The following is an 11,267-nucleotide window of genomic DNA, read 5'->3' as shown; positions in this document are numbered from 1 at the left end:
ATACTTGTATATATCTTTATAGCTTTGCACTAACAAATTACTGTACAGGGTTTTTTATTTTTGTTTGGGGAGGGGTGAATTATATGTTACCAAGTCTGAAGCATGGCACTAGAGTTAAATGTATAAAGGAATTTGTTCTGTAAAAACTAAAAATGTTAGCAGGAGGAAGTTAATCGTTAAGTGCCAGCTTTTAAAAAAATCATGGTCGTAGTCCCTGTGGATGTGTCTATATGTTTGCCTGCACCCATGTGCACATACTAATAGCTGAATAAAGTGCATGTGTACCTTTTACATGGTCAAAATGCAATATTCCTTTTACTCTCACAGGAAAATGTAGTTACCCTATTTTACAGATATGGAAACTGAGGTACAGATTTATGGATATTCTCAAGTATATCACCATGTATCTCAAAAGCCTCAACAAACAGCTAGAGATAATCCCTGCATCTACAAATTTACATTCAAAGCTCCGTGTTGTATAGTGTTCCCATATTTGAAATTTCCAAAAAGAGAACACCCCAAGAGGGAGTGCAGCTGTATCAGTGTCTACCCACTCATGTTGTATTAATGTAATATATATGTATATACACACATACATACACACACACAGTATAACACATTAATGCATCGTGAGGTACGCACACATGGAGGTACACATCTCATAGAGCTGGAAGGAACCTCAGGAGGTCATCTAGTCCAGCTCCCTGCCTTCTTGGCAGGACCAAGCACAATCCCCCTACCCCCCCCCCTTTTTTTTTTAGATCTATTTTGCCCCAGATCCTAAATGGCCTCTTCAAGGATTGAGCTCACAACAGTGGGTTTAGCAGGCCAATGCTCAAACCACCGAGCTATCCCTCCCTCTAACTCTCTCTCAGGGGTGTCTTCTTTTTTTGAAAATTCAAATATGGTAACCCTATATCATACAATTTGATCTGTTCAGATTGCTTTTTATAGCACCATGGAGTTTGGTTGAAGGCATGGGTTCCAAATGGGCAGATTACATTGCTATATCAGGGGAATTTTATTTCTAATAACTTGTACAAGACTACAACAAATCAGTGTTAAACCAGGATTAAACTTTAAAAAAAAAAAACAGTCTCCCAACTCCCTGCCCGCTTTGCTCCAGCTTGCTACATCCCCAGCTATTGAGTCCTTAACAACTCTCCCACACTGAGTCCCTAACCCAATGGAACAAAAAATCAAATAACATGCATACTTAATAAAACCACATCCATCCCTTCTATCCTTATGCAGGCCTTTTTTGTTGCAACTGCAGCCCCATGACACAGTGTCTTCCTGGCTCAAAGTCTGTTACAGGCTGTAACCACACCAGGAATATTAAAGGATTAACATCAATTGAAAAGTATTATCTTCAGCAGAATCTGCCTGTTTAGAATAAGGTTTAGCTGTTTCTTTGTGGAGGAGTGATTTGAAATTCCAGAGGTCTGACTTCCAGTTAATTAACCAGGGGGATAGCTGGCCACGGTTGGCATATACTATAGCTCCACTGATTTTTTTCCCCATACTTCAAACATATTAAAAATGTTAACTTCACACCCCTTTATCATTCAGTAATTATAGTCTTTCATACCAAAGTGTGGTGGTGCCTTTTAATCCTGCAAGGAGTTCAATTTGTTTTTAAAAACACTGCATGAGAATCAAGCCAGCATGTCCACCTCAACCCTCACCCACCCACTCACTGAAAGTTAGCATCAAAGAGCAATTTAGAACAGGAAGTGGAGAAGGAGAATCATAATTGCTTTTGTGATCATCACCCGGGACTTGGGCCCCTCCAGTGAGGTGATGTCTAAGTTGTCTTCGGACCTCTTTAAGGGACTTTCTGGTGAGTACCCCATGGGTCATGCACCCCCGGGGTGGGGTGGGGGGCACAGACCAGGTGCGCCATGAGCCTCATCAGGCTGGCTCAATGGGAACTCAATGCTGCAGTCCCAGCACCTGCAACCATATGCAAAGCAGAGTATCCCACCCGGCCCAAGGAGGCATCCCCTGGGCATGGGCACTGTCCCACTGCCAGCCCCACAGGGGACCATATGACCACTGGGGCCACATGGGTGGGGGGGCCATCCTTTACCATGGCTGGGCATGGGCCATTCACATGGGCAATAGCTCAACCCCAGACACATCACCGAGGGGTGTGGCTCTTGGTTTGTGGAGTTGCCCACAGGTGACGGGCTTGCCTACAGGCAGCACCCGCCTCAGTGGACAGCACTGTGAGCTGCACATGTGAGGGAGAGCCTCAGGGAGGTCCCCAGCTGCAACCGCTGTACTTACCACCAATCCAGTGACCCCTATGTGGCTGGGCAAGCCCCCTGGGCCACAACTCCACAGGCTGGAGTTGCAGATGTCCCATGCTTTATGTGCCCAGCCCAACCATCTGACATACATATCCAGGAGCCATCCCTGGTGGTCAGCCAGGCCCTGCAGCATGATGGAGTAGTACCCCTTTTGGTTTATGAACCAGGCCAGACTGTGGTCTGAGGCACAGATGGGGATTTGGGTCCCACTGATGGTCCCGAAACAGTTGGGGAACCCCAGCGTTGCGAAGCTGGCCACAACTGCATCCAGGTTGGTGAGGTGGATGACCCTCCAGAGCAGGATGGTGTTGATGGCCATCACAACCTGCAAGAGGAGGAGACTGAACATGCACATGAGGAACTGAGGAGAGGTAAATCCTGGGTCCTGGGGGCTTCTCCATCCCCCCTGGCAGCAGGTGTGTGTGAGAGGGTGACAGGGCTCCCCAATCCCACTCCCTGGGGATCCTCCTTGGGCAAGACTCCCCTCCCACCCTCCGCCTGCAGGGTCTGAGGCCCAAGCATGCCTGACTTCCATGAGGATGGCCACATGGTGGACTTGCCCACACTGAATTGGTTACCAATGGAGCGGTAGTTGTCAGGTGGTAAGCTTCCAGATGGCAATGGCTACCTGCTTCTCCAGGGGTTGGTAGGCTGCATCTGGATGTCCTGTCTGTGGAGGGCAGGGGCAAGCCAGGCACAGAGCGCCATGAAGGCATCCTTTCTCATTCTGAAATTATGGAGCCACTGCTGGTCATCCCACTGCCCCATGATGTGGCAGTCCCACCAGTTGGCACAGGTGGTGGAACTCCCAACCCACCTGATCACCTGGGGGAGTGAGTGCAAGTGGGGCCCTGAGGGCATGCTCCTTGATGGAGGTGTGGGGCACGTCCCACCAGAGGAGGTGGCGGATGGCTGTAATCAGGATGAGCAGCAGCTCCAGCATGTCTGACTGGATCCAGGGCAAGCCCGGGAGCTGCTCTGGCACCAGGGCTCTCTGGAAACGCTAACTCTCACAGAAAGCATGTGAGCCCTGTACTATCTATGCTATCCTTCAAAGAGTTAAGCAAGCCTCAGCATGGGCAACGAATGTGGCTGGGGGGAGTCCCTTTAAGGGCATGCATGCCTGGGGCTCCCAGAACGGATTGCTGGTCATGCAACCCCATGTGTGGGGTTCTGGGACCCACTCTGTCAAGAAAGCAGCCAGACAGTCTGGCCACTCTCTGTTAACAGAACAGATTGGTAGCGATCCACTTTTGTATGTGGCCGCAATCTATTGATAGATTGCTCTAGTGCAAACAGAGCCTAGGTGAGTATGATACACCCAGGCTTACCTCATTGGGGATTGTTACTTTTGAAAACTATAATGTATAAGATACACCTCAGGAAAGTATCGATTGGCATGATTCTGAAGCATTGGAGTTGAACTAAATGAGTAGTGTCATAGGATTACATACAGTAGTTAGTATTTGTGGCATAAGGCCCTAACGGGAAAAAAACAAAAACAAAACACACACACAAAGGCTACATCCACACTAGCACAAATCTTCAAAATGGCCGGCTGCAGCTCTTCGAAGTTGCCGCTTTTCACTGCTGCACAGCTCATCCAGACAAGGGCCCTTTTCGAAAGGACCCGGGGAACTTCAAAATCTCCTTATTCTTATTAGCAGATAGGAATAAGGGGATTTCAAAATTTCCAGGGTCCTTTCAAGAAGGGCCCCTGTTTGGACGACCCGCGCGGCAGTGAAAAGCGGCAGTTTCGAAGAGCCGTGGCTGGCAGCATGCTAATGAAGCACTGAATATGCATTTGAGCGCCTCATTAGTAATCTTTGAAATGGCCATTTTCATGGCCATTTCGAAGATTTGTGCTAGTGTAGACACCGCCAGAAAGGAAAAAAAACCCATATGAACATCTACTAATGTGATCTACCAAATAGTAGTTGTCTTCACCAGAAAAGCGTATTAGTTTTGACTACATTAGGAAAAATGGGGATTGCATAGTTTACAACTGGTGAGAAACATAATACAAGTAAAACTCATGTTAATACCTCATTGTTTAACCCTAGTTTCTTGTGTCAGTAACTGTTTTTGACAGTTCTGCTTATCTTTCTAGAACAACCTGTGCTACACTGCTGAGAATTCTATCAGACTAAGTTTGTTCTATTTGGAGATGGGCTCAGGCATGTGTCCTTTATATGTTGTCAGCAGGCATAAGTAAATTCAGGTGTTTTCTGACCACATTGCAGTTTCGAACTCTGCCTCTCAGACTCCCGTACGTGTGTATATATAAAAGTGGGAAGTAAAGAGGCAGCTACTTCTATAATTGCTTTACTCAGACTTCCAAGACATTCCTTACTTGTAAAGTAGTCATTTCTAATATCTTGTTATTTTTCTGAGGCTTTTATCAATATATTAGATAAATACAAAGGCCTTTGTGGTAGTTTGTCATAAAACTTAAAGTTTGTATGTGCTAATTTCTTGTAGCAGTTCACTGCATTGCAAATGCAAGGAGTATTGTTTTATTTCCTTAAAGTTCATGTTACTTTTTATGAAAGACAAATTTATTCAGTTTTGCCTTAATAAACATTAACATCTGTGAAGTCCTGTGGCACCATCTTGTTGTGCTTGAAGGTACAGACTAATATGGCTACCTCTCTGATAATTAACATCTATGAGACTTAGATATAGCATCAGGAAGTTTTCTGGTAAATGGTAGAATGGTTTGGTGGGAATGCTAGAGCAGTGATGGGCAACCTAAGCTAGGCCTTCCTTTGTCTCAGTGGGCTGCAAGCTTGTCATAACCAAGATGGTCTCCAGAGATAGGGTAGTTAAGCTAACAGCACTTGCATACCCAGCATTTGCAAGGTGGCCAAATGAACCGTAACAGCACATTGATGGGATGCAGAAGGAGCACACAGCTCTTGCAGGCAACGTTGTGTGCAAGCAGCCCGTATCTCACTTTGCATGTCTTTGCTTTAAATGTATGTCATTTTAGTAATACACTCATCCCTCATTATACAAACACAGTTGGTTCCCAACTTTCTGCTTGTAGGTGAAAACTCGTAAGAGAGACACTAAATTCCTATTAAAATACACTAATTTGTTCCTAAGGGCTCCTAACTCAGGGAAGGAGTGGCAGCAGGTGGCGCTACTTTTGAAGGGTAAGTTAACCTTGGGTTAGGTAGGATTACAGGCTGGGGGCAGTTTGGGACTGTGGGCAGGAGGGAGGATTAAATTCTGGTGGGGAGGTTCAGGCTGTGGGGGGGTCCTAGTAGTGGTGGGGGTCTGGCAAGAGGGTCTGGCTGCTGTGGTTTGGGGCCACAAGGCCAGCAGGGGGGGTCTGCCTGCAGGGCCAGTTATGCTGTTGCTGCCGTGGTATGGGGCCACTGGGCCAGTTATGCTGCTGCGGTATGGGGCTGTGGGGCCGGCATGGGGTCTGACCATAGGGCTGGTTACACTGCCGCTGCCATGGGGCCAACGGGGGGGTCTGTCTGTGGGCCCAGTTATGCTGCCACTGCTGCGGGGCCACCAGGTAGGTATGTCTGCAGGGTCGGTTATGCTGCCATGGTATGGGGCAATGGGGTCAGCAGGGGGTCTGTCCGCAGGGCTGTGGGGCCGGTTACACTGTCGCAATATGGGGCTGCGGGGCCGGAGTGGGGCTGGCTGTGGGGGGGGGTGGGGCTGGCTGCAGTGGGTTGGGGCTGCAGGGCTGGCGGGTGGCGGGGGGGGGGGTCAGAATACCAGCGTTTGGAGCTGCGGGGAGGGGGTGAGGCTCGTATTGGCAGAGGGAGTTCACTTGTTGAATGAACTAGGGGAGGTATATGTGTCCCTTGTTTAAGCGAGTACTCGTAAATAAAGTACTTATTTAACGAGGGAGGAGTGTACCAGTATGATGGAAACTAGTAGAATCTAGTAACCCTGCGCATGGGCAATGGTAAACAAAATGTCTTGCAGGCCACACAGAACTTCAGTGGGCCGCATGTGGCTTGCGAGCCGCAGATGCCCACCACTGAGCTAGTGACAAGATCAGGGAAAATGGACAATTTTGACCAATAACCAAAATCTTATTTTCTTTAAATTCCTGTGTTGTACATTAGGTGGTAGTGTTGCTGCTCAAAACTTCCTTATTTTCTGATGCGTTGAAATATTTTTCTGCAAGCTCAAAACACAAAGCAGCCTTTTGTAAGATGAGTTTAAATTTTTTTACAAACGGTTGGTTTTATTTAATATATCTAAAGCTGATGAGAGTAAATGCTTGCAGTTGCCCTAGGAGACCACTGCAACTTGGCAAACCTTTTAAAAGCTATTACAGCCTTTGTGTAGGTGCAGGCAAGCAAGCAGTTTTCTCTAACCCTCAGTGTGAAGTGCTAAGGCTATTTAGGAGTTGCTGTGACAGAGATGAGATAAGTGAGGTAATATATCTTTCACATATCCTGTGACATCCTTCCCTCCCACCCACGAGGGCTACAACACCCTGTGAACTAGTTGCTGTGTCACATGAAAGGGGACTGAAATCTCTATGTATGTCTATACTTACTGCAGGTTTGACTTGCTGCTATTGATCTGCCAGAGTTCGATTTTGCTGTGTTAGTGAAAATGCAGCAAAATCGATCTCTCTGGGCTCAGCCATTGACCCTGGTACTCCACGCTGCCATGTGGCGTAACGGACATTGGCCCGAGCCTGAAGAGCCCTGATCTACACCACGGAATAAAGTTGAGCCTGATATGTCAATTCTAGCTATGCTAATAGTGTGGCTAGAATTGCATATCTGGAATTGACTTCGATCCCTAGTGTAGACCAGGTCTAAGACAATACATCAGCCTTTAAGAAGCAGTACTGCCCTAGACTAGAAATAACTGTGTCTGAATAGCCTTAACCCTCAATCCTGCAACATCTTGTTCATGGTAGGACTGTTGTGGCAGCACTGAGCCCCTCTTACTGAATACAATGGGTCTTTCCCTCCAGGGAACAGTAGACTGTCACTATGCAGAAAGTTATCTGAATGAGGTCTTTGTGGTCAAAGTGCAACACAAGGCTTTTGGAATTTATTGTTATTATTATTATTTATTGGCCTTATCCTAACCTGTGCTGCCACAGAGCCAGGCCAAGCCTATCAGCTTTGGGGACTGCTGAAAGAGTTGGTTGGCTTGGACCTTCAATTAAGTTGTTTCAGACCAGGGTTGAGCAAACTTTTTACTTCATGACCCACTTTTTGTCCCTGCAGTTAGCAGCTCCCCCATGTCCCCTGCCTGTCTAATGTAATCCAAGCTGTTAGAAATTTCAGTTATGTTTATAGGAAAAAAATAAAACCCTTTCAGCATTTCTAAGAAAATAAGTATGTAGACTGTAAAAACTTTGTATGTTGGCATATAAATATGACAACATAGGCATAAAAACAGTAACATATTTCAACATTTTTAATTATATGGATGAGCCTAAGACCCAGTAGCTGATCATGCTGCACCCCGCCCCCATGAGATTCAATGCCCCCACCTCGACAGGGCCCCGCCCCTGTTTTAGACAGTGTTCACAAACTTCATTTTAGACATTGCATGTTTTCTTGAAGATAGAGTTTCTATCTTTTCTCCTGTAGGTGATGCTGTCCAGACAAAGTAAAACAGTTGTCATTTGTTTATTGGTATCTTACAGGTAGATCTGGCACTGCTGCCTCTAGTTAAGATTGCCAAGCACTGTCTTGTTTTCAGTTGCTTATAACTTGACCAGATCTTAACAGTTTGGACTGATATTTTCCATGCTCAATGTCCTCCCCAGGCTGACTGTTTTTTGGAAAGCATCTGCAGAATTGATTTGGTCATTATGAAGAACAAGGTTGAAGAAAAATATGTTTTTCCCTGCGACAAAAAAATTCTTAAAACTATTTTGCCAGGAAGCTCTAGTACCTTCATGTTTTGGAGCAGGGAAATAATATATTGTATGCATTTGTCTTACTGTCAAAAATGTGTGCTTTGCTATTCCGGGGGAGCTGTGGGGTCCATCTAAATTTGCCTAAGTTATAAGCCTTTGAAATCTCTATTGGCACATGCTCAAAAGAACTTAATTAGCTTGGCAACTAAGTTTTCCAAACATTCCAGCCTGGTCTACATTTGTGAAAAATCCACACCCCTGAATCCTTTAGCTGTGTCACACTAACTGCACTATAGCTGCAGATCGGTTGATGGAAGAATACTTCCTCCTGGCTTGGGGAGCTGGGGTTGCCACAGTGATGGAAAAACACCTTTCTTTGCAGCAGTTTGCAACTGTACAACACAGGGCTTTTCTTCTGACAGAACACACTGGAACAGTGTTCCTGCACCTTTTTTCCTGGTGCCACCATTTTGGAAGGCAGCTGGGCCCCTCTGAGCCGCATATGGCCTGTCCAGCGTGCTCTCCAGCAGCAGAGGGTGGTGAAATGCAGCTCAGTAAAGCACGTGTGGAGCGCCACTTCCCCTGCTCCAAGCATGTGCAGCTCCAGCTGGGAGGTGCTCCTTCGGTGCCAGTGTGGCTCCTGCAAACATGGCTCCTGTGGCTGCACGCAGGAGCCGTGCAGCTCTTGCTGCCCTGGTACAGTCCCAGAGGCCTGGTGCGCTCCCAGAGGCCTGGCATAGCTCTAGTTGGCGTGGCCTCTGCAGTGGCATGTCGGTAAGTCACTGGCATTCACTTGGGTGGAAGTGACGGGGCTGGGGTACCTGGATCTGGGGGAGAGGGAGGGCATTTGTGTGTGGGGGCTGGGAGAACCCTGAGTTGGGGGGGCAGTTTGGGACTGCAGGGGGGTTTTAAGCTTGGGGGTGGGGGGGCCGGTTTGGGAATGTGAAGGGTTAAGCCTCGGGGTGGTTTGGGGCTGCAGTGGGATTAAGCTTTGGGACGGGAGGGTCAGTTTGGGGCTTGAGTTCTGGCACCCTTTTTTTCTAGAAAAAAAGCACTGGTACTACAGGGTTACAGTGACATATCTGATGCTGTAGGTATGCTGCTGTAGTGTAGACATGGCCGTCATTTGCAGTGGGCATGCTCTAGCCTAGGGATAGAAGTGATGCATGTGGGGAGAGGGAGAGCCACCATGCACCCCCAGTGTCCACTCACTCTGCACTCACTGTCAGTGCTGCACTGCTTCCCATGAGTGTGTGGGCACTCCCACCCTTCCTCCGGAGCAGAGTGACCTGAGAGCTGTGTGAGCTAAAGAAGCTCATGCTGCTCTTGGTCTACACCATTCTAGGGATAGGGCAGGACTGCCCACTCACTCACCAGAAGTGGTGTGGCACTTCTGGAGGAAGAGGCAGGTGTGGGGGTGGAGCAGGAGAAGGGCGGGGCTTGAGGCTGTGTTGGGAGGTATGTGGCTGATACTCCCCCTCCTCCCCCGACAGGAATTCCCTTCACCAGTAGCCACTGCGTAGGGATGTGGGGGACTTCACAGATATGTCCCAGTAGCCGGGTGTCACTGTGGTTTTGGGCAGGGAAACTAAAAGTGTCAGATTCTGTGTTCTCCATCCTCCACCTGCTGGTGCCCAGGTAGTATGGAGAAAGAGGAACAGCTTGCCCAGAATGCAGAAGTCCAAAAGCTGGATAAGAAGTCCAGAGAAGCAAGAGATTGGGAGGCTTCAGACAAATGTTTTTTAATTTTTTCCATCGCTGTGCAGAATAAGTATTCTTATGTGTTCCATGGCATGTGCAGATGCGCAACACCAACAGAAACGCATGCGGGAGGCAGTGGGCACTCTGCTAATTAACTAGGTGGCACTTGAATCTCTCATGGATAGCCGCTCAAGAGCTCAGCTTACTGGGAACTCTGTTAGAGAGGACTAAGGCAGGAGGGCTCATGTTTTGGAGGAAATGGTCAGGAGGGGTTGTATCCACTCGTACTTATCTCTTGAGCCAGGCATGAAAACCATTTGCAAGCGTCACCATTCCTCTGCTGTCAGCAAATATCTGTGAAATTTTGAAGTGTATTTTCTTCACTTCTAGTGCAGGTCCACATGCAAGATGACAAGTTACTGCCATTATTGGTGTTCTGTTAGCTCAAACAGCAGAGGTCTGTGTTGTGCATAGACACTGAATCTGTGGATACTCCAAGGTTGGTGCACCCTTGGAAAAAATTTGTGGGCGCTTAATACCTACCAGTCACCACTTTCACTCCCAGGGCCTTCCATCTGCTGGAAGGAGATGACAGCCCTGACAATCAACTTCTCCCCCTCCCTTCCAGCACCTCCTGCCTGCCACAATCAACTATTTCATGGCAAGGAAGAGTGGGGTATGCTGGGGTAGAGGGCAGGAAGAGGCGGCAAGGTAGATTGCCCGCTTGGGAGAAGAGATTGTGGGTAGCGGTTTCAGGAAAGGGCTTGGATGCGGGTTTGAGCACTCCTGAGGTCCAAAGAAAGTTAGAGTCTTTAGTATGGTGAGCCTAAAGGTTCAAACCCTATGGATTGACAGGGGTGCCATTTTGGGAGGTTGGGGGTGGGAGGGACAGCAGCCAAGCATATAGGGATGCTGCTTGTTTTTCTTCTTCCTGTTTGCCTGACTATCACTCACTTCCTGAGAGGGGAAGAGGAAAAATGGCATGTAGCGATGCAGTACGCATGACTGCTGCCCTCTCAAAATGGTGCTCTTATAGTACGATCTTCATGATGAAAATTGTCCCTTTCAGTTTCAGAAGACTATTAAGGCTACAAAGTCAGGCACTCAAAAATTAGGAAATACTAGAATTGTGGTGGCCTGGACAGCCTTATTTTGGGCTCCTTCTGTGGATTCATTATCACAGCCTTTAATCACATGACCACTTAACCTTTTTCCAAAGGATCCCTGCCTCATTTAGTGCAAAAAATAAATGAGATTTATGTCGTAAAAGTCTGTTGACTTTAGGGCTTTTGCCCCATTTATTGCAGAAGATGAGGGTGTATACTGACTGAGACAGATGAATATAAGAAGAGAGAAAAGGGTCATGGGGTCAAGGCAGCTGAATACTG

This window comes from Carettochelys insculpta, chromosome 7 (genome assembly GCF_033958435.1).
Source record: "Carettochelys insculpta isolate YL-2023 chromosome 7, ASM3395843v1, whole genome shotgun sequence".
NCBI classification, from domain to species: Eukaryota; Metazoa; Chordata; order Testudines; family Carettochelyidae; genus Carettochelys; species Carettochelys insculpta.
The sequence above is the reverse complement of the archived record's forward strand: the minus strand, read 5'-3'. Positions refer to the sequence as shown.